Source organism: Callithrix jacchus, chromosome 3, assembly GCF_049354715.1.
Source record: "Callithrix jacchus isolate 240 chromosome 3, calJac240_pri, whole genome shotgun sequence".
NCBI lineage: Eukaryota > Metazoa > Chordata > Mammalia > Primates > Cebidae > Callithrix > Callithrix jacchus.
Genome location: NC_133504.1, coordinates 2,334,534 through 2,356,945, shown reverse-complemented (window position 1 = coordinate 2,356,945; position 22,412 = coordinate 2,334,534). Strand labels below are relative to the sequence as shown.

Sequence of the window (22,412 nt, the reverse complement as noted above, 5' to 3'; positions counted from 1 at the left end):
AGTAACATAGAAAGCACTCTGCACTGTTGACTGAGCTCACCCATTCACCACTCTCAACGGTTGATTCGCCTGCAGCACAGAAGACTTTCTTTTATTTATGAAGCAAATTTCCTCTTCACTCCCAGGCCTTTCCCACTGGTAGGCCGCCCTAGCCTGCATCTAATCATCACTTTCATCTTTCTTCACAACCTGCATCCTAAGTAATTTTGTCTCCAATTTCCCTGCACCTAATTTCTCACTCTGTTATTGACCTTTTGCACATTCCCCCTCTGGTGTGAATTACTTTTGCTGACTGGACTCAGGCATGTTACCAAAACTCTAATTTGAGCTCACCCCTGTGCTCACATCTCAGGCTGATTGCATGACCTAATCTCAACAGAATCCTCCCAGTTCAGGGACCCCACTCCCAGAAGGCAAGGCCAGTGATCCCATCAAATTCATCCCACGCAGGTGAAGACAGCTCCTCCCTCAGAAGATGCTGGCTGCAGCTAGCTTGAGGAGACATCAACTCTTCCCGTGCAAAGGCTGTGTTTATTGGAATAAAGGCTGTGTGCAGTGGCTCAAGTTTATTGGAATTTCCCTCCAATGAAGTATGTTAGTAATTCCATCTGCAAAAACCAGCAGTAGGCTGAATGGGCAAGCGTGACCTGGCACCATGTTTCCATTTCGCCCTATTTAAACAGACCGGAATTTCATTTTCAAGGATGTCTCAGCACAGATGCTTAAACTGAGTGTGTACTTCCTTAGGAATCAAGAAACGGCAATGCATGTCCCTAAGGATAAGTAGTCAGAATGAGAGAAAATCGTTTTTTAAAAAAGTACAGGTGACTAGAGCAGCATAAGGCTTATTAGGTTTAAAGGAGGCCCACAGACAAAATAGAATGAAGACATTCATAAGGAGCTTCCTGCAGGGTTACCAACTAAAGTGCTTTTTCACAGAAATTAGTGGGGTTTAAAGATTGCATGTTCTCACTTGTAAGTGGGAGCTCTGAGCTACCCGCTGAGCACATGTGGACGTACACATGGGACCAGCAGATGCTGTGAACTACTGGGCGCAAAGAAGGGAGGGGCATGCACTGAAAAACCACCCAGGGATACGATTCTCACCAGCCACATGCCATAGACCCTGTAACAGACCTGCACGTGTACATGCCCCCATATCTAAAATAAAAGCTGAAGTTTTTTTAAAAAGGAGCAGTTATTTTGACCGACTTTTATTAGTAGCTGTAACTCTGCTTTTCCTGGATCCATGAGTCCTAAATTGGAAGGTCGTGGCCACAGGGTACCGTAGTCCAGATAGTTTTTGAAGATAGCAATTAAATAGATGAGGGAATGGCTCCTTTTCAAAGCTGTGAGCAAGATTCCAGAAAGAGGTTGTTCCAAGACCATGCCGTGAAAGGAAAAATGGACTTTAGCTGGGGACAGGGGTCTTTCCAACCTTATTTCCGGCTCTTGTATTTCCCTTTCATCTCCTCTGTGATCCCATGTCAAACTGAAATGCGTTAAACGTGTTCACATTAAGGCATTAAGCTACTAACAGCTTGATGTGTTCTCTCTTCCACTGGTGTTTGTGCTTTGATAGAAAATACGCCCTAAAATGAGTGGTTTAGGGAAGCTAATGGAAGAGGCACAGGCTGGAAGGGGCAGGCTCTCAACCACAGGAGGCTCAACACGCTCAGCTACATCATCAGCTCAGAAAGGAGCCTGATCACCGATTCTCAAAGTGTGGGCCAAGGATCCCCGAGCACCACGAGACTTTCTCAGTGGCTGCAGGAGTCCAAAATGACTTTTATAATAATACTAAGATGTCATTTGCCATGTTTACCCTCATTCTCTCACAAACATACAGTGGAATTTTCTGGAAGATTCATGATAGGTGACTTCATAACAGATGAAATGCAGAAACAGGATAATCCAGATATCTTTTATTAAGCTACACGTTAAGAAGATTTGCAAAAACGTAAAACAATTTCTCTCTTCTCAACACATTTGTTTGCTTTTAAAATAAATATAACAATAATATAAAATTAAAATAAATTTACAAAATTAAATATAATTTTAGAATTAAATACATTAAAATTAATTTTAAATAAATTAAAACAAAAATTAAATTGAAATTTTATTTTTTTAAATTTTCATTAAAATGTTATTTATTTGAAATGTTGGTAGTTGTTATTTAAAATTAACTAATCACTATTTTAAATATTTCTGCATTTCAAATCCTAATATGATAAATATGTTTTTATATACATTTTTACATAAACAAATTATAAATTTATTTACTTATTTATATTATTTTTATCTATAGATTTTAATAAATATTTATTTTTATCCCACAAAAATGAAAGCTTTTCAGGGTCTGCAAAACATTTTAGATTGTAAAGAAGTTCTGAGACCAAAAAGCTTGCGAACCAGTAAATTATGTTCTTACTCTGACCCTGACCATCTTCTGTGGTTTACCTGTTTAAGACGTCTGGGTGATGTTTGACTGACATGACATTCATCAAATCTGCATCCCATATGTTTAACACAAACAGGAAGAGAGAGACGGAGGGAAAAAAGAAGGAAGGATGGAAGGAAGGAAGGAAGGAAGGAAGGAAGGAAGGAAGGAAGGAAGGAAGGAAGGAAGGAAAATGAAGACTAGATGAACTGAATAAAGGAAATCTAACAAGCTCTCCATGGGGAATGCACTGTAGGGACCACAGCGTTGTCTGTTCAGGGCACTCCAGGTTCACAGACAATACCCAGCTGTGCTCATAACCGAAATGCTTCAACTAGACGTGCTACACCCTGGATATCTGCCACATAAACCCGACCTGTGTTCATTTACTGAACACACTGTAGATAGATTTGCCCTTAAGACGTTTTGTTTGCTGAACCCTTTGTTTTACTAAAAATAATAATAATAATTGCCAGCATTAAATTTAGAAAGTTTTATGTAAAAGTTTGTATCTCCATTTTATCTTGAACTTTGAAAATAACTGGTAGGACAGTCACCAAGGACCTGTGATGAACAGTGGGCCGGAGCTGTGGAGCTGCTTCCCTCGCAGAGGCACCACGTTCAAACATCCCCTGGAGTCCCCTTTGACCTGCCCCAATCTTCCCTGTTACCTACGTCACCCTGCAGAACTCTGACATGAGGCTAACTGTGTTGAGACAGTCTTAAAGATGAGCATATGAGAAGAATGTTCTGTGCCAACAAAATATAAATTAAAAGGCACAAAAGTCTCCCAATCTCATCACTCAGTGGCAGCCATCTACATTTTGGTCTGTTTTTTGGAAGCATTTTTTCTTATGTTAGTATTACATACTTAGGATCATATATGGTACATGACTACACAAAAATGAGAATCCTTTTGTATATCCACAATGTCATTGTGTTTCCCATTTTAGAGTCAGCATTTGACTTGCCATTAAAATCTCTTTCAAACACAGTGTTAAATCCTGTGTAAGGCACCACTGTGTGCTGGTGTCCTAGCTCACTTCATAATTTCTACTGTTAAATATTTAGGTTCATTTTTTTCTTACCATAAATGATAAGGATAAACATCTTTATAAAATAGTTATTTATACTTAGGATAATCCCAAAAGTGGGTGAAAGAATGCACGTACTTGTTAGGTGTTTACTATGCATATCTTCTTTCCCTTGCATGGAAATATAATACGTTTTTTATTTTACTTTTTGTAAAATTTTCAATTAGAAGTTAATTTTTCAAAATTTATGTTCTGTATTAGCCAACAGAAACATGTAGCTGAAATATGAATCCCTAAAACACATTTTAAGTGTTACTTTAAACATATTGGGCTGTCTATGCTACATGGCACAGAAACATTAAAACCATGGATTTGGTCCAAGTGTCTGCATAATATCATCCTTTGTGGGCTGGTGCCCTCCTTTGTTTAATTCCTATGATGTATTCAGAATTTTTTTGCACATTCATTAGGGCACTTTTGGACTATGATGTCAAGGTGATCATTCTCACAGGCTGCTATTTTTTTAACTGCAGGCAATGTCCACGTGAGAGGCTTTATAAAAGTTCTGGACAAACTTCTCACTTTAAAATGTGCATGTCTGACACTAAGTGGACATTCAAATTGGCTGGTAATATGAGTGTGGGAAAGCTTTTGCTCACTGAGAAGAAGGGCAGAAATTACCATAAAATCATGGAGTAGGTGTGGGCAGCAAGGAGCCAAGTGCAACCTGACAGAAACGGAAACAGGAAGAAGCAAATCCCATCTCAGGAAAGCTGGAAAACCACATATGACGCTGCTCACCAAATGGACATGCGACTAATGCAATATTTATGTACACACACATAAAGCAGAATTTGCATCATGTTATCTTCAGGTTAGGTGTGGATCAACCCCAAAACAAGAATTCTATGATACGGACTTAGAAGAAAACCTTAGCATACAAAAAGCTACTTCAAAGTAATCTGGACTAACACTCTGACCCTCACAGCCAATGCATGCGGAACAGAGCACAGTGCAGTACAAACCAACTCCAGAGAAGGAACAGGGATCGGGAAAGCAGACAGTTTGGTTATGATTTCTCTTGGAGAAACAAGGTGCATGATGTTTTATTAATAGGCACAATCCCTTTATGTAAGGAAGCTGATAAAAGGTAATAGGGTGATTTCATGCTCTGGTGAGAAGATGTGGGGTGGCTCTCAACCCGAAGGCACTAGGTCTCTTTCAAGCATTGCATGAAGCATATTTGCTTATATGTATATATATTGCAAATAGCATCTTAGTTATATGTCATAGTTGGTCCAGCTCCCTGCAAAAACACTCTGTGAAAGTCCAGCGTGCATTTCACGTACTTCACATGCCCCAGGGCCTGTCAGCTCACGCAGTCACGTCCGATATTGACAGACTGTGGCAGTCACAGTGACATCAGCGTTCATCCTCTCGTACCATCTGGTACTTCACCATATACTACTTAACCCAAGACAATTTTCAGCTTGCACTGATATCTCTGAATCTCCTTACAAAGAGGAAATCTCCTTAGAATGATCTTAGGACACGCAACCAAGTACGAATTCTCCTTAGAAAGACCTTATGACATGTGACCGAGGTCCACAAGATTCTGATACTTTAGCCTGTTTCATTCATCACAAAGTTCCGGAGATGTAGATTCCAGTGTTTTTTGACTCACAACTGTTATTTATTCATTCTATGAATACATCTGTTTTGGATGCCTAGTACGTGCCAAGTGCTTCTCGACTGTGGTCATAAAGCAGCAAAAAGACACACGTGGCTTTCTGGTCTCATGAGGAAAACCAAGCAGGGCAGACAGAGCGCCAGCCTCTCACGCAAGCACCATGACCGGGGAAGGCCCACGAGCAAGACCTGCAGGAGTGGGAGAGTTGCCACAGGGACGCTGGAGAATGGATGTCGCAGACAGAGGCATGGAGGAAGGAGCATATAACCCAACAGGCCTGACGAGCAGCAGGCAGTCAAGACAGTCGGCCAAGAAAGCACCTGCAAGGCAGACGAGGAAAGGGCTGGGGCCACCAGGTGGAGGGTCTTCGCTTTTCCTGAGTGGGGTGGGAAGCCATTGGGCACTTTTACAAAGGACTGATTTACTAGACCTGCCTTTGAACAGGATCCCTGCGTAGCAAATAGAAGACTAAGAAAAACCAATGCAAGAGGGAGAACAGTTAAGAGATGAGGCCAGGCGCGGTGGCTCATGCCTGTAATCCCTGCACTTTGGGAGGCTGAGGCGGGTGGATCATGAGGTCAAGAGATCGAGACCATCCTGGTCAACATGGTGAAACCCCGTCTCTACTAAAAATACAAAAAATTAGCTGGGCATGGTGACACGTGCCTGTAATCCCAGCTACTCGGGAGGCTGAGGCAGGAGAATTGCCCGAACCCAGGAGGCGGAGGTTGCGGTGAGCCGAGATGGCGCCATTGCACTCCAGCCTGGGTAACGAGAGCGAAACTCCGTCTCAAAAAAAAAGAGACGACGCCATAATCCAGGGCAAGGTGATGGTGACCTGGACCAGCAGCATGAGCAGTGAAGAGAGGTCAGATTATGGATCTATTTGGAAAGTGACACCACTGAAATTTCTGACAGATTAAATTAAATGCAGTGGAGAATGAAGGAAGTATGAGGATTATCTCCAAGGTACGTGCATACACCCACCTGGAGTTCAGGGGTGGGGTCTGGAGTAAGCGTTTGAATCTGGGAGTCATCGGTGTGTGGATAGTGCTTGAAGCTGTGAGGCTGTTTGAAATCCCTAAGGGAGTAGATGCAGGTAGAGAAGATGTCAGAGGACTGACCCCTAAGGTGTTGCGGTGCGTAAAGGACAGGATGGATGGAAGGAGCCAGAAGAGCAGAGGGAGAAATGCCGCCAGTGATGACGGAGGGAAACCAGGAAGCCTGTGATGTCATGCACAGAAAGTGTTTGAATGTCAGGCAACGGCCCGCTGAGCAAATGCTATTCACGGCCAATGAGAAGAGGGCTAAGAATTGACCACATTGAGATACCATCTCACGCCAGTTAGAATGGCGATCATTAAAAAATCTGGAGACAACAGATGCTGGAGAGGATGTGGAGAAAAAGGAACACTTCTACACTGTTGGTGGGAGTGTAAATTAGTTCAACCATTGTGGAAGACAGTGTGGCGATTCCTCAAGGCCTTAGAAATAGAAATTCCATTCGACCCAGCAATCCCATTACTGGGTATATATCCAAAGGACTATAAATCGTTCTACTATAAGGACACATGTACACGAATGTTCATTGCAGCACTGTTTACAATAGCAAAGACCTGGAATCAACCCAAATGCCCATTGATGATAGACTGGATTGGAAAAATGTGGCACATATACACCATGGAATTTTATGCAGCAATCAGAAATGATGAGTTCGTGTCGTTTGTAGGAACATGGATGAATCTGGAGAACATCATTCTCAGCAAACTGACACAAGAACAGAAAATGAAATACCGCATATTCTCACTCATAGGCGGGTGATGAAAAATGAGAACACATGGACACAGGGAGGGGAGTACTAAACACTGGGGTCTATTGGGGGGAAAAGGGGAGGGCCAGTGGGAGGGGGAGGTGGGGAGGGATAGCCTGGGGAGAAATGCCAGATGTGGGTGAAGGGGAGAAAGGAAGCAAAACACACTGCCATGTGTGTACCTGTGCAACTGTCTTGCATGTTCTGCTCATGTACCCCAAAACCTAAAATGCAATAAAAAATTAAAAAAAAAAAAAAAAGAATTGATCAGTGGCTGTAACAACATGGAAAATATTAACATTTTGAAATGAGCAATTTTTGTGAAAGGAGAGAGCCAAAGGTCAGACCAAGTGGATCTGGGAGGAAAAACGAAGGAAGAAACTGGAGACAGTAAATATGAAACGCTTTCAAAGCATTTCACTCTGAAGAAAGCGGAAACAGTGTAGAAGTTTGAGAGGAATGTTAAGATAAGGACAGGTGGTGCTTAGATCAAAGAAATTCCACTGTGCATCTCGAAAGGAACCTAATGAACAGAGGAGGAAAACTCGACATTATGGGAGGTAGAAGAGCGGCTGGAATTGGAGAGCGATGTTGGGATTTGGTGCTCCGGGGTAACTTATGGGTAACAAAAAGGAAGACAAGAGTGTTTGGACGTAGACCCAGGTGGGGGCGATGAGGGAGCAGCAGTTTGCAGAAGCTGTCATCTTATTCTGGTTTTGCCTTAAATTTGTTTTGCTTTCAGTGAAATATACCCCAAAGTCATCAACTGAGAGTGAGGATGGGAGAGAAAGCGTTGCAGGCTTAAACGGAGGGAGAATCTGAGACAGCTTCCAGAAGCAGGAAGGAGCGCGGGAAGGCATTGGAATGGCAGGCGTGCTGGAAGCCTGCTAGCCTTACTGGCAAGACCAGCTGCGCCAATGGCTTCATATGGGCGACTGTGGAGTCACACACAATTTTTTTGCAATTTGTAAGTTTATGCTATTTCTCATGTGTCACTGTTGCCTGTTTTATGGTTTACAAATTATTTTTTAAAGGAAAAGTGCATTTAATGATGCTTTCGTTCATGTCTTTTTAACAAACAGCCCCACACTTGCATTTTGCCCTGAGCCCTGCAAATCAGACATCCAGCCGCACTCAGCTCTGTGGAGAGCTGGATTTACAGGGCCTAGATTGTGCCAGGTACTTACTATAAGGACAGAGAGGCACAGGTTTGTTGAGAACATATAAAAATGATGATTCTGAAGATCAACTAGGAGTAAATAGACTCCATCTTGCTCCAACTCAACACAACGTATATACAGCAGTGTGTATGTTAAGTGTCACATCACACCTCAGGGGAGGTGCATTCCCCAGGGCTCTTTGCACAGGATCCAGCAGTGGCTGAGCTAGCTCTCTTGTTCTTTGATAGAAGCACCTGAAATTTTACCTGCTGTGTCTGGTTACGTGCAAATCTCTTGTTAGCCAGTAGTTAATTACCCCCAGAGGATTCAGTGACTGGGTAGCTCCCAAGGTTTCCTGTGGAAAGCCATCTTGGATGGGCGAGTATACTGAACTTCTCCTTCAGCTAACAAATCTCTTCCCCATGTGCATGCCTACTTCGTTACAAGTTCCCATCGGCATTCAACGTATTAGCTTTCTTTATTATTTTGTTAATATCAGACCATTTCCTAACGCACGAAAGCTTACCCTATTACATATCACCATATGCGACAGTTACTTTTACATGTCAACCTGACGGGGCCACAGGGTGCCCAGATATTAAGCCAAACATTGGTATGTCTGTGAGAGCTATGAGAGTTTCAGGAGGACATAACATTTAAATTGATAGATTAAAGCCAATTGCCCTCCTACTGTAGGTGAATCTTACCCAACTGAGGCCTGAATAAAACAAAAAGTCTGGCCCTCCTGTGGAAGAAGGGAACTCCTTCTGCCTGGCTGCTTGAGCTGCGACATCACCAATCTTTTTCTGGCTTCTGACTCAAATGGAAACATTAGCTCTTCTTGGGTCTTGAGCGCACTGGCTTTTGAAATGTAAATAACACCCTCAGCTCTCCAGGTTCTACGGCCTTCAGACAGGCTGGAAGGATACCATCAGCTCTGCAAGCTCTCCAGGCTTCAGCTTGCCAACTATAGATCACAGGACTTCTCAGCCTCTATAATTGTGTGAGCCAATTCCCTACAATTAATCAATTAATTCTCTGTCACACACACACACACACACACACACACACACACACACACAGAGTTCTGTTTCTTTGGAGAAACCTGATTGATCTACTGCTGTCCTGTTTCTTTGGAGAATCCTGATTGATCTGTTACTCCTTAGTTTGTAGTTATTACTCTCATTTTTACAGTAACCCCAGTGTTTCTGTGTTCATCTCAGCCATTGTACCACCACAGGCTGCACTCCAAATTCTCACAAGCTCAACTGGATATAATTCACAATAAAACCCAGGTAAAGGAACAAAATGCGTCTTGCCCAAATCTCTCTGCAAAAACAATGTGAACATCTTCTATGCTGTTGGCTGCTCAACAAAAGTAATTATCACACTTTTATATTCAACAAACATTAAAAAAAAAGACTGTGAGAATTTTTACAGTTATTAACTTTTTTGATTCTTAAAATATTCTTGTGAAATAAGGGTTATTATGCCCATTTAAACATAAGGAAAAGAGAGGTGACATAACTTGCTTGAGTTCATACAGTTAGTAAAGAGAAAAGAACACAGGATTTGTCATTAAATTCTTCCATTTCTACTGGTGTAAGTTACCTGAACTCTCTAAGATTAAAATCTTTCAAACATGAGGCGGGAATAATACAGGCCACTGCTGGTGGCCATGGTGAAATTCACGCAATTCACGCTATTATGTCTGTCAAATGCCAGCACAGCGCCTGGTGTTTTTGGATACTTAACACGCCTTGTTTCTATTTTCTTTTTTCTCTCACCTCCGCTCTTTTTGTCTTCCTTATGAAAGACACTGAATTACATGAATGTCTCTGAAATAAGACAATATGCTTTTTCAAATTCTGACTTTTTCAAAGCTGATAGTTTATACCAGGTCTCATTTTGTCAGCCTGGTATTCATTTTCTAAATCTAAACCTGAACATCTTTAGAAGCATATTCTTTCCAGTTTTCCACAGACCTCACTCTTCCACATTATTCACATTTAGTCTGACTCATACATTCATATTACCTTCCGGTCCCTAAAAGGTTTGGAATTTCAGCCTCTGCAGTGAATCCAACGATTCTGTTACTTCAGTGGCTTCATAACTTCTTGGTTTGGGCACAATTACCTCATTTTATTTTAAAACTTTGGAGAATGACACAAAGGAGAGTTATAATTTTTAACAGTCCAGGAATTCGTATCTTTTCACGGTCAAATCAAAGTTGTTTTCTCTGCATCACCAACAAATGTTGTCACAAGCTCGAGCTCAGCAGTAATTAATAACTGTCTATATACCTACCAACTCTAAAACCATCAGGGGGCGGATTTAAATTACAACAAGCTACCTCGTTTTCAAAGTATTGTAGAATCTGTTCTCTAAGTCATGTGGGTCTTTTTTTCTCTATTTCGTTTCTCTGGAATGCCTTCAAAATAACCATTGTAATTTGAGATGTGGACCATATAAAATGAACCAAACGATAAGATAATGGGCAAAAGCATTTCCAAAGTGAGACCAGCTGTCGACCTCATCTTTGGAAGGAAGATTCTGGCAAACTTCCATGGCTCCCAGCCTAGTTTTGTTTCAAACAGATTAGCAAACTTTCTAGTCAATCAATCCTGTCCCAAATTAAGTTGCTGGTAAGAAAAAAGGAGCGGGGTGTCTAATTTGCATTACAAAGCTCTCAGCATCTCAAGGCTGAAATGTGACTAATCTGAGGCTCCTTCTTACTGAGTAAAAACAAGGCTTCTCTTCTCTCCAAGTCAAGAAGAGACAAGTCAGCCCAGAGCATTTTAACCTACTAAGGAATAGACTAAAACTGAGCATTCAGATGTTTCTATGTTTGTGGGCAGATGTAAGTGGATAGTTTTTACATAAACTGCATTTCTATTTTCACAAGTACCTTCACTAGCAAATTTTCACCTAGTTCTAATAGATTTGTGGTGTTCTACGCACAGCTGTCTTTGCTACTGGCTAAGCATATTACTTTAGGCTTTTATATTTTATAATGTTTCAGGAATTATGACGTGACCTACAACGTATTCCAATCCACAGGACAACAATACTGAAATAAAATTCTCTCCTTCTCCAGTTTTCTGGAGATTTTTTGAAAATCGAATTTTATTCCAAGTTACTGCCTGAAAGGATATTATTAGCAGAGTAACAGACTAAACTGTAGCCTGAGAGCACACGGCAAAGTTTGTTTTAGGAGAGGCCTAAGACACCATGTAGGCCAATGCTGTGGGTTTGGAGTTCAGGACATTGTGGCTTAGAGACAATAATGGATCCGTGTAACATCACAGCACAAACTAGTATCAGTTCTTGAATGAAAATGTCAGTCTTCTGATTCCTGCCCAGGTGCTTTTAATTATAAGAATGACAATTTGTGTCCTCGGAAGGCCTAAGGTATTTTCCCGGAGTGACTTAGAAGACCCTGGCTCCTAATTAATAATTCAGTAATATAGAAATGAGATTCCTAAAAATATGTCTAAAATTGACCGTGTGACCCTGGATATAAAGTACGCAAGCAGGAGACAGATGTGGTGTGAGGCTGGCAACAAGCCGTGCCACGCTCTATGTGCCCACACTGGAAGACAGAATACCTTCCACTTCACATACTCTATGGAAGTATGTGCCCACACTGGAAGACAACATACCTTCCACCTCACATACTCTATGGCAGTATGAGAGCATGTTAAGTATTCAAATCCTACAGTGTTGGCAACATCCCAACACTAGCTGTGTCGGGTGTTCATAAGCCTGAGAGCTCATTCAGCTACAGAGCTCTTAAAATGGAGCAGAGGTACAAAAAAAAAAAAAAAAAAGGAATCACACTCCTTATTACTGTAAACCAAAGAAAAAAGTTCTTCCTATCCCATCGTAGATTTTGTTCTGGGGCCCGTGAATTAAATTGGAAAAAAAAAACAGCATACAAAAATTAACAAGAGGCGAAGGTATACAAATGTAATCGATGTCCTAATTTTATGTGCACGGTGGCTACAGATAAGAGAAGTGAAAAAACCCAAAGCACTGGTTAGACTTAGGGGCTTATATACCAGCTTTGCAATTCTGGAAGAGCTCCTGCTGACCTTGAAAACAGCCCAATACTCCCAAAGACTGTTCTTTTGTGTAAACATAGACACTGACTCTTCTGCTGGTAAGGCTTGAAACTTTTATTTGTTTTATCTGAAACTGATATGTTGAAAAATTCGTATGTTGAAACCTACTTCCCAATTCAATAACATTAAGAAGTGCAGTCTTTAGGAGGTGACTAAGTCATAGGGTGGAGCCTTCATGAATGGGTTCAGTGCCCTTATAAAAAAGGCCGGGGACAGCCTGCTTCCCTCTTCTGCCATATGAGGACATGGAGAAGGCCATCTATGAGGAAGTGGCCCTCAGTAGGCACCAAATCTACTGCTGCCTTGAGCTGGGACGTCTGGCCTCCAGAACTACTTCAATAAGTTTCTGTTGTTTTACAGATGAGGCAGTCTAAGGTACATTGCAGCAGAAACGGACTAAGACATCTTTCAGGGAATTACCGCTGTCTTGGTTTTGTAAAATTGGAAGAACAGAACTAAAGCTTTGTGGCATAAGATGAAATGAAATAAATGGATATGAAGTTCTCAGCACAGTCCCTAGCAAACAATAAGACCAGCAAATGTTAGCAACTAAAATAATAATGACTATTAGTTGCTGCAGTAGAGAGTTTTTGTAGAAAAATAGAAGGATGTGGGCCAGTAAGTGGCCAGGTCCAGTCAGAAACCATCCACTATAATGGGTGCTATCAAGTCTATCGTATCTCCAAGTGTATGTTCAAAAAACGCCCCAAAGTCAGGCTGTTGCAAGAAGAGTTGACAATGGCTCTCATTAGCTGATCATCACCGCCCTTCCACCACCTCTCTCCTCATTTGGAAATCTGCTACCCGTGAGAAGAAGAGGAGTCTTTCATAATGGCAAATCATGCTTTGGATTTGCGCTTTTGGGGAGGCACTGAATACTAATGAATTTTGCTTTGTGCTAATTAAGTTGAAAGGCCAGAATATGGTAGTTTGGATTCATTCTGATTTGGCAGATAACTACCAAAATCGCGAGTGTCAGTAGAGCACTTTGATGAACACAGGCGCTGAAGGCGGAGGCTGCTCTGAACGCCTCCGAAATCAATACGTCTCTTGTGCATCTCACAAGTAAAAATGTCATTTTGAGGGTTTCTTGAATGTGGAAAATTGTGCTTAGAAACAAGAGATGCCCACTGGTTTGATCTGCAGTTATATCCATTTTCATCGGCCATTATGGTTACTGATAATTCTTGGCAAGAGTGTTGAACTTGTATGATGTAATATCCAACCTTTCAATGAAGTTATTCTTTATATGTCTGATTCCAAATCCCAGCATCCGTGCTCTTCGGAGGCCATGTTTTCTGTTTGTCTACCTGCCAAAAGTAATCATAATGGAATCCAACGCACAGACAGCAAACATTGGTTGAATAAATCACAACTACCAAAAAGGTCAAACATGCTTCCTAGACAATAGGGCATTTTGCACATAGAGTATCTAAGAATTCACAATATTAGATGAGAGACTGTGGAATATCAGACACGCTGAAATAACCTCCAGTTGCTAATACAATGCACATAAAGAGTGTCTCAAGAGATTCATAAACAGAAGGTGCACGAAATGACCATAGGTCCCTCAAAAGTCTAAATATTGACGATATTCTAACAATGCTTCATTCACAAGCATGTATTTTAACAGTCCTCACCAGATTCTGTTTTACTCACTTTTGAAAGGTCACCTAATTTTTTAAAGTGAGCTAATTACTGTAGTGAGCAAAATAGTCCTGAATGATTGCAGGTGGCAATACTCTCTTTTACCCTTCTAAAAGCTAAGGTGACACCAATTAAATTAAGGGTGACTGATAATTCTCTTTTATTACTACACCTGTATTCATATTTATATACTTTTCATTAATGCTCCTGGAGTCAGCTAAAAGATACAGGGGAACTAAACTCAGCTCATTAATAAAATTTAGAAGTTGGTTTCCAGACTGTACATGCTAATTACTCTCGGCCACCACGAACACATTTTAAAGCAGCATAGATGAGTGCGTAAGCAATGAAAACTGACTCTCCAGAAATAAACCTCAAAAAAGAAAAAAAAAGTGGACAAGATAAACAAGATCAGCAGCCAGCAGTCTTGTCAATGCTTCATTGTCCCAGTGGTACTTTTAACTTATTAATGTTGGCTGGTGCTGTTCTCATGTGAGTTGCTGGTATAAATGCCTCATTGTCTGTTAGCCAGAGGGAACAGCATTCTTACTGCCAGTAACCTGATTAAGAATTTTGAAAACAAGAGACACAGCAGGTAATGAGCTTTCTGCATGGGCCTCTGCACTCTATAACCACCCAAGCTTTCAGAGCATAGAGACATGACCTTTTCAGTCCTTGTGCTTTCTGTGAAATACAATGCTGGTAGGTGCAAGGATGATGCCAACGGAACCCTCCTCTGGCTCCCAGCACAAATGAGGTCATCACGATGGAAACTATTAATTCGACTCCTTTTACCTACTCTAAACACAGGAGCACTAACAAGTTTCCTCCACTTACATGTTTCTTTTGTGTGTATGTGTCTGTCTGTCATTTAAAAGTATGACCGGGTGCCACCTTTGCAGCCGTTTCCTGGTAAACTCTTGGTCATTTTCAACATTTTCCTGACATTCCAGCTGAATGGTAATCATTAATCCAATTTTTACTATAATAATTTAGAGCATTCTATGATTCCAGTTTTCAAAAGGTACAATATATGTAAGTACTTCCCTTGAGATACTTGAGTACTGAAAACACTACACTGATAATTCTCCACTAAAGAGTAAAGCAAAAGCTAAAACGTTATTGATGCTTTCTTATTCTGTATAGAAAATGATTTTTCATAGTGTTATCAACTGCATTTCATCTGTTTTGCATATTGTTAATGAACCCTGTTCTCTTTAAAAAAAAAATCTTTCTTTAAAAAAAACCTCACTTATTTTCTTGACATCAACATATACTATGTAACTTCCAAATAATGCCACCTCTAGAGAACAGTCTTTGATATCCTCTCAAGTAATTCTTTCCTCTGGGCATCACTTGCTGTTTTCCACCTTTGTGTCATCTTTTGTACATTTGTATTTCATTTTATATCAGTCCATGGTTGTGGCACATATTGAAGATGTTTGTAAATTCTTGTCAAGCAAGATAAATAAACGGTATGATGCCAGCTGTTCTCAAAATTATGTTCCCTCTCAATCTGAGAGGGACTAGCTACCTTCACATCTTTCTACCAACTGAAGGCAGGAAAATCCCAGGTCATCCATGAAGCCGGGGATTCTGCTGGTTCCACCTTTCAATATGTCCCAGCTATCATTCAAGAGTGGACATAATGCTCTGCTCCCAGGCCCCATCTAAGTGTCCACTCTGGGTGCCCCACTACAAGCTGCTAACCGGCCCTGACAAACCACAAGCTACTAACCAGCCCTGACTAACCACAAGCTGCTAACCAGCCCTGACTAACCACAAGCTGCTAACCAGCCCTGACTAACCACAAGCTGCTAACCAGCCCTGAGTAACCACAAGCTGCTAACCACCCCTGACTAACCACAAGCTGCTAACCACCCCTGACTAACCACAAGCTGCTAACCACCCCTGACTAACCACAAGCTGCTAACCACCCCTGACTAACCACAAGCTGCTAATCACCCCTGACTAACCACAAGCTGCTAACCAGCCCTGACTAACCACAAGCTGCTAACCGGCCCTGACTAACCACAAGCTGCTAACCGGCCCTGAGTAACCACAAGCTGCTAACCAACCCTGAGTAACCACAAGCTGCTAACCGGCCCTGAGTAACCACAAGCTGCTAACCAGCCCTGACTAACCACAAGCTGCTAACCAGCCCTGACTAACCACAAGCTGCTAATCACCCCTGACTAACCACAAGCTGCTAACCAGCCCTGACTAACCACAAGCTGCTAACCGGCCCTGAGTAACCACAAGCTGCTAACCAACCCTGAGTAACCACAAGCTGCTAACCGGCCCTGAGTAACCACAAGCTGCTAACCAGCCCTGACTAACCACAAGCTGCTAACTGGCCCTGACTAACCACAAGCTGCTAACCGGCCCTGAGTAACCACAAGCTGCTAACTAGCCCTGACTAACCACAAGCTGCTAACCGGCCCTGAGTAACCACAAGCTGCTAACCGGCCCTGACTATAGGGCTGTAAACTGAAGGAAAGAACTGCTGGATGGTGAAGCTCGCACTAAGACATTGCAGACATCTCCTGTCACTGATGGAAGCAGGGGAAAGAAACGGAATACATTCAGAGCTCGGCTACCCCTGCCAAACAGTGGGGACTCTGACTGAAACATCGTATATGGGACATATGAAGAGTATAAAATGTAGCGAACATTGACAAACATGTATTAAGTCACTTTAATACAAGCCTCAGAGAAGTCTAGGAGCTTGATTAGAGATGTGTGAATCGAATACAAGGAAGGGACATCCAGTGCCATGACCAGAGTTGAATGAACAGCATTGCTTACTCCTCCTCCCCAAAATAATTATAAAAACAGCAAGAATATATTTTAAGATACAATTCCATTGAAAGCAAAAGTAGGAGTGAATAGACATGGACCACAGACTCAAAAGTCTCACACAGAGACTCCAAACAGCGGAAATCAAGCAAGTCATAGAAAGACAAAAGGAAGACAGGAGCAGTGAGGGGCACGTGGCAGCTGCATTCAGACAGTGCTGCACGCCAGGGATGCGGAAACATAGAAGCTGCGTTCTTTGTAATAATGGATTCAGAAGCCTCTATGAACAGAGGTCACCGAAGTCTTTCTGGGCCCAGTTCCACTCAGTGATACTCTACAAAGAGCCCCACACTGAGCCGTATTTGCAGAAACCACCTAATTCTACGGTGCTTAAGAAGACTGCTAGGTTGCTAAGCTTGCAAGACAACTTTGCCCCTCCTTTCTTCTTCATAGAAAGTCACAAATTGTTGGTTAAAAACATTTCAGTTAATTCAATATTTAATAATTATTAATTTATGCAAAGATACTGTAAGAAAAAACTATGGGGAGAAAAGCAAACTTATCAACAGAGAAAGAGTGCACAACAAAAATCAATGCCGAAGGAAAGATAAAAATGTTACTCAAATATCTGGCCATGAAATGAAAACTGAAAGGAGCCATCAGATCAAAAACAGAAGACCGTGAAGCAGAAATGTAAGAACTCAGATAAGAAGTGGTGAAACAATAAGAGAAAAAATATTCATAGAGAACCTAGAAGAAGTACAGAGATTAAGAGACTTCAGAAGACACAGTAAGGAACATAGAAAATAGAAATAAAAAAATTAAAAGTAAAAAAGTAAGATTAAAATAAAGGGAGAATCTAAAAAATATTAGCGAGAATACAATGGCTACAGAAGATAAGCAGAGACAATCTGAAATATACAAAAATAAAGGAACTGAAAGAAAAAACGACAGCATTGAAAAAACATGAATCTCTTTAAGAACTGATTCAAGAAAACTTTTCCAGAATAAAATTCGATTCCACAGAAAAGGAAACACTAAGAACATCCTGGAAAGTTTTAAAGAAAAAATCCTTTAGTCTGTCAGGAAAAAGAATCAAGCCATTCATAAAAAAGAGAATGTAACAAGCCAGCCTATTTTTTTGCTAGCAAAATGTAATGCCAAGACACAGCGGCACAATACTTACAAGCTTTTCAAAAGTGAGATGAGAACCGAAGGTTTTATACCTGGTCAGACTCTATTTCAAATGTATACTTCAGACAGTTTGAAATACGCACAAACTTGGTGAATATTTGTCTACTTGGGAAGAGTCCCAGAGAATAAACTTCAGCCAATAAAGAGATGATTAAGGAAACTATGGTGAAATATTATTATTGTGAATCGAATTGACTAAAACTAAAATAAACATAAGAACCAGGGTAATAAAATACATACAAATGCCGTATGCACTGGAAATAAACCAGGACTGCAGCTAACAAGAAGTGGGAGAGGAATGGAGCACGCAGGGTAGATGACGCTGCCGCATATGATGGCTTTTGTACAGTGTTCACCTCTGAGGGGCCTCATTCTCCAAGACCCTGATGTCGCCAGCAGCCCCAGAACTGAGAGGCACGATGTGCACACACAGGTGGGGTTCTGACGATGGGGACTTGGTCACCTCAGCTGTATCAGCCAGAACTCAAAGTGGATCATTTAAAGGAGTAAATCACATGTTACAAATAGAAGTGTATGTAACAGCAAGATAACAAATACTAAATAACATGACAGGGATACTGTTCTTGACTGAATTCCGGTGGTGAGAGGCTTGGAGAAAACACCGACTTTTAACACTGAGGAAAATGGAGAAGTAACGAGTCCTGGGTAAATGAATAAATCATCAAAATACTGTATAAAGCTGTCACTTAAAGAACCACCACTGAGCAAGTCCCCAAATGAAGCTACCAGTAAAACATTTTTTTCACAAGCAAATAAAAAAGATCACATAGTAAAAAACCTTTTTAACATTTAAGAACACATAAGATCCTATGAAATATGCATGAAACACCAAGCATAACTGTTGTATCAATAAATATAAATATAATATACATATATATAATTAATCATTACTGAAGGACTAAAAAGAACCTGATCAGATTTCCAGAGAAGAGCTTGGGATACTCTTTTCCCCTCAGGGAAACAACTGTTTAACTGGCAAAAGTTATAAAACACATTTAAAGTCTCTGGAAATGGACCTAAAGGCAGGGAGCAAATTAATAAGCATTTATTTAAGAAAATCTTCTAAATGTTAATAAAACAGTGGAAGTTTGTGTCCTTTGAGCCAGAGCGAGGTCCTTTTGCCTCCTCCAGGTCCATGTCACAGAAGATCTTCTCCACATCACAGGACCAAGAACATGGGAGCTCCTTTTCAGCCCCACTCCACCCCAGGAAAGGTTGACTGCCAGTATGTCTCATCCCCAGACTCCAACCCTCTGCGTAAAGGAAATTAGGATGGCATCTCACATCAAGGGGACAAGATGAGATGTTTCAACAACATTGGTATTTGGACAACTAGAAAAATATATGAAAAAATAGAGTTGGATTCATTTCCCACATCACGTACCAAAATAAATTCCAAATAAGAGAAAACTTTTGATCTAAATAAAAATAAAACCATACAAAAACATAAAATAACATCGAGAAGTTTCTTTAAGACTAGGAAGTGAGAACAACCTTTTTATTCTTGAAAATCCAGAGTCCATAGGGTACTAACATTTTATCACGTACAATTACAAAATTTCTATATGACAAAAAAAAATCAGATATTTGAGTCTGAAGACATATAACAAGTTGGAGGGCAGACATTTGTAATCACATCACGGATAAAGAGTATAGGAAGTTCTAGAAATGAAGAAGGAAAAAATTAACAATAGAAAAGGATTCAGAGATAAACAGGTCTCAGAAAACTTTAAATAATTCTTTGATATGTCAACCTCCGTTATAAAATGAGAAAGCCATTTAAATTACCATGTAATACTATTTTTCACCTTTAGGTTGGCAAGACCTAAAGGTTTCATAATATATACCATCAGTAAGGCTGTGGAGTGTAAGCTTTTACTACCTTTATGGAGGACAATTAGTATCTATCAAAGTTACAAATACCTGTAATACCTGACGGAGCAATCCCACTTTGGGCTTTATATAACATACTTGAACGTGTGTAAGATAATGTATGCGTAGGTGTATTCATCAGAGCACTATTAACAAAAGGTTCAAAATAATTTTACTGTTCTTCAATCTTGGACTAGTTAAGTAAATTATTGTCTAAATTCAATGGAATTCTATGTCTTCATTTAAAAAATACATAAAGTTTAGCTATTGACTTATATGAAATATTATTTAGAGAAAAAGTAAGGTTTAGAGCAGTGTGTTTAATAAACTGTCCTTATGTAAAAAGAGAGAATAAAGGTATACATTTATTTTTGCTTTCATAGGCCAACAGAAACCCTAGAAGCATGCAAAAGGAACTAATAATATCAGTATCCTAATAATGTGGCCATGGGAACTGAAATAGAGACAATTATGAGATGGGGAGGAAGACTTTTCAATGTATACTTTAAAATTTTTAAAATATTTAACCATGTGCATTGATTTCCTACTTTAAAAAACTCCAAATTTAAACATAGAAGATATAACATAAAAGTAAAGATAATACAGATCAAATGATCCATTCTCCCTGGCCCAGTCACCACTCCTTCCTGTGAAATCCTCTAGAGAAATAAACCTACAGAGAATTTTGGCAAAAATAAAAAAAAGCAAGAGGCAAAGCAGCATTTATTGATAAATGTGCTTTGGTGATCTTGCCCTTGTGCTCACAATAAGAACTTCTGATTTTTACCCCTTTGAGGCCACATATGTGAACAATGTAAACCAATCAGGTATCACAAAACCCGACCACTATGCCTTATTTTGGGGAAATGACCTTTATTGCTCTTGATCTACACTCAGCTGTTGATCTATACTCAGAGAAGTGGGAGCGTGGGAGACCCAAGGGGATTAGAGGAAGAGCCTTGTGCTTACCAGGGAGGCTACTGGGGTGTTTCTGAGACTAAGTTCAGGAGTTTATCCAGCACAGAAGGCTGGGATTTAATGCTCTTATCAATAAATATTTACACATATAACCTACACACACTGAATCTATAATGTGTATACATTTCTCACAGCTGAAAATACCTAATATTAAACCAAGGAGAAATGTACTTATAGATAATATAAAACACAGTTACAGAATACCTTTTAGATGAAGCATTTGGCACACTAGGGTAGACACGAAACCGTTTGCTATGAAGGCCCTGGAAATCTGTGCATATATTCAATCATTTGCATACTACTAAATAACACTTTTGCAACAAAACTGGAAGGCAATAAAGCTGTACCATGTGTTTTCTAACCTACTTGATCCATGCTGCCGTAAGAGCTTTAGGGATTGAATATTTCCTGTGTGGCTCCCAATTTTGCTTACAATTTACATAAATTAGAAGTTTAAATGTAGGATAATGATAATAATTTACATCATCTAACAAGCAACTGTTTAAAGTCTTTGGAATATAAGATCTCTGGATAGCCAAAACTCCTAATTAATTGAGGATTACGACTTTAATCAACAATACATTTCTTTAAATCATTTAAATATTTTGGGTGAAATTTTTTAAAACAATTTTCAAAGCCTAAAAGCTTTGAATTTGGTTGCTAATTTCTAAGTCAACACTGTGAACACTGGGCTACATATAATAGATTAATCTACGTCCTCATAGACATACACAGTAGATATGATGAGACCTGTTAAAGTGTGTGAGGTCATTTGCATTGGTCCATTTTCCACTTACTCCCTTCCTGTCAGTTCCCTCACGTAGGAGCTTTTCTCCCTAATTCTAATTTCCTCATTTTACGTCTACTACAGGCTTTGAAATTACGTACTGAAGCTTCTTTAAGTCATATGTAACCTAAGATTAGGCCTTGAAATGAGGGTGAAGGAGATCACTGCCAAGCCACAGGTGTGAGATTTGAATCCAGGACCTTGAGGCCGTGCGCAGGTTTATGGCTTCTGCTTTATGCTACATCTAGAGGAGTTTTCTCTGATATGAGTTTAGCTTAGATTCATCATAACTAGAATAAATGGCTACCCTATTTTATTTATGCTTTGCATTTTTTTTTACAAAAAATAAATTTTATTAAAATTGAGATAAAATCCCATAATAAAATATTTTTTCAAAAAGAAAAGAAAAGAGTGAGGTCTTTGAAATGTAAGGCAAGAGGGAAGAGCAGACAGAGTCAGACATAAGACTCAGCACACAGTGCAAGCCAACAGCCCTCTGCCTTTGCCAGATGAGGAACAGAGTCGGTTTTACGGTTTGTAGTCAATCCAAAAAGCTAACAAAATTCATATCGTCTACTTAGTGTAAATAAAACAGTTGCTTCAATAAAGCACACGTTTTCCAGATAGTGAGTCCAGAAAACAATTACTTCTTAGTTCCTCCTCAAGAAATCACTGTGAAATGTAAAAACAATGTCCTCAGCAATGACTTTACAAGAAACTCAAAGATGAGTTTTAATAGCATAATTCAGTGAAACATAATTCTACAGGAAAAGAAAAGATTGCAGCTCACCAGAAACACAAAATGACGTATTCCAAAGCACCACCACCAATGGTCTGTGTCTGTGCCTGGTGGCCC

General features: G+C 40.2%; 1 protein-coding gene across 4 annotated transcripts in view; it reads right to left on the bottom strand.

Annotated features, from left to right (window-relative positions):
* LOC118152121 (uncharacterized) overlaps window positions 1–22,412 on the bottom strand; it is a 275,375-nt gene that overhangs the window by 48,665 nt on the left and 204,298 nt on the right. The gene's annotated exons all lie outside the window — the stretch shown is intronic.